The 2,203-nt window shown below is 47.8% G+C and overlaps 1 pseudogene; it reads left to right on the top strand.

The window, feature by feature from the left end:
• The first annotated feature begins 384 nt into the window (after nt 1-384).
• Nucleotides 385-1,698, top strand: LOC149356779 (uncharacterized; annotated as a pseudogene).
• Nucleotides 1,699-2,203: the final 505 nt, after the last annotated feature.

The raw sequence follows: 2,203 nt of genomic DNA, 5'->3' as shown, positions 1-2,203 counted from the left end.
AAACAGTTTCTTGTGGAAGCCCTTCTCACTGTCTTCCTGACTGCCGTCGTCCTAACACTATGTGACATCAGTGGAGGTGCTGGACCGTGGACCTGCAATGCACCGCAAGACGGAGGGCGACGCCGCGTCATCACTGCTGGCTCTACAGCAGCCACGTGTTTCTCCTATGCTTCAGTGGTCTACCGCAGGAAGCCGAGGAATAGTTGGATCAGACTGAGCGTGTGGCGTCTCAACCAATGGGACGACCGAGCAAAACTACAGCATGTCTTTTTCGTCCAGGATGACCTAGCTAACACCTGGCACGAGAATCACGAGGCTTCTCTGCGAGTGAAGAAGAAATTTAAGAAAGAACTTATGAAGAGTGGGCGTGAGAACAGCACCAGGATGCGGCCACCTAATCCGCTCTGCTTCTTCGTCCAGGTTACGGCATGGGCTCTGTTCAGCAATGCCCCGCTATCGTCACCTACCCATGAGATCAGCAAGCTGCCCTGCCACTTCAACGACACGTGTGATGCCGCATGCCCGCAAGACCGGCACATTTTCATCGCCGTCCCTCCATCGCATGAAAGATCCAGATCAACAGCGACATCATTTGCTGCCTATATGAACAGCTGGCGGGCCCCCAGCGCCCTTAGTGGGCGTGAGAACAGCACCAGGATGCGGCCACCTAATCCGCTCTGTTTCCTCGTCCAGGTTAGTTCTGTTACTTCCCTGTACGCTAAGAAATCAAATGATGTGTGCCTGTTGCTGTTCCCACGCCCGGGAGTTTTGCTTTGTGTATTCAGTGAATGCTTTGATATTGTAAACCAACTGCTAGCGTTGTCCGGGGACGTCGAACTCAACCCTGGGCCTAACACAAGGCATCAGGTACAGGACTCTCTTCCTGAAGTCCAGTCTAAGCAGTTGGAAGATATGTTTGCAATACTAGAGACTTTGAACACGCGAACTGCGAAAATGCAACTGGACCGAAAGGCTTTCATAAAGTCTATTGATGATCTTAATAAGTCCCAGCTGAAGTTAGAAGAAAATTTCAGCGAAATGAACAAAATATTAACTGACGTTGAACGCAAAACTGTTACCATTGACGAAATCGAGAAGGAAGTACATCCTTTTCAGCAGTTAGTTGCCCAACTTTCTAGTGAAAACTCTCAGCTGCGCGCGCGCCTGTCTGAACTTGAAGACAGGCAGCGACGCGATAACCTCTAGTTCTATGGCATACCTGACACGCAATCAGAGTCCTGGGCTCAGTCAGAAGAAAAGCTAGTCAAGGTTCTTTCATCCTGCTTGGAAATTCCGTCCTCTGAAATTTCGATCGATAGAGCGCACAGGCTCGGTGGGTTCGCATCGGAAAAATGTCGACCAATTATTGCCAAATTTTCATCTTTCAAGGTAAAGCAGAGAATACTGCTTAACAGTTCTAAGCTCAAGGATGAAAAAATTACGCTTAGCGAGGATTATTCTTTCGCCACCCGTCACGCTAGAAAAAAACTGGTCGAATTTGGCAAGTCCCAGCCGCTGACTTTCAAGCTTCGCTTCAATAAGCTTTACATAAAAAATAAATGCTACTCCTACAATCACTCCGATGACTCCGTTCATGAAATACCAAGCGCCTTCCCGTTGCCAACCGACCGTTCTGAGGACCCTACGAATAATACCCACAGCGCCTCCGCGTCACCGACCGAACCTGCTACCGATTAGCACTGCGCGAGAGGCAGTGGAACTAAATCCCCGGCCATTACCCCACTTTCTTTTTTGTTCACAAATATTCGTAGCATAATACCTAAGCGCGATGATCTTTGTTCTGTAATTGATGCTTGCGATGCTGACATTGTATGTCTCACTGAAACCTGGCTATCGGCGAAGATAGATAACTGTGAACTTCTTACCTGTAAAAAGAGATATAACATTTATCGGTGCGACAGGGGTTCTAGATGTGGCGGAGGCGTGCTTGTAGCTGTTGCTGATACTGTTATGTCTTTTCCGATCTATTTTGTAAGCGCATTGGAACTTGTATTGGTTGAAATTCGCACATGCTCTAAGAAACTGATAGTGGGCGTTTGCTATCGTCCGCCGTCTACCTCCCCCACCTTTGTAAACGATCTTCATGATGTCATTCATATGATTACAGTCCGTTATCCGAGCAATCCCTTTATTTTACTGGGCGATTTTAATTTCCCCAACATAGTGTGGTCTAATGTGAGTT

This window comes from Amblyomma mixtum, chromosome 3, assembly GCF_055824585.1.
Source record: "Amblyomma mixtum isolate Tamu chromosome 3, ASM5582458v1, whole genome shotgun sequence".
NCBI lineage: Eukaryota > Metazoa > Arthropoda > Arachnida > Ixodida > Ixodidae > Amblyomma > Amblyomma mixtum.
Note: the sequence above shows the minus strand (reverse complement) of the source record. Positions and strands in the feature narration are given on the sequence as shown.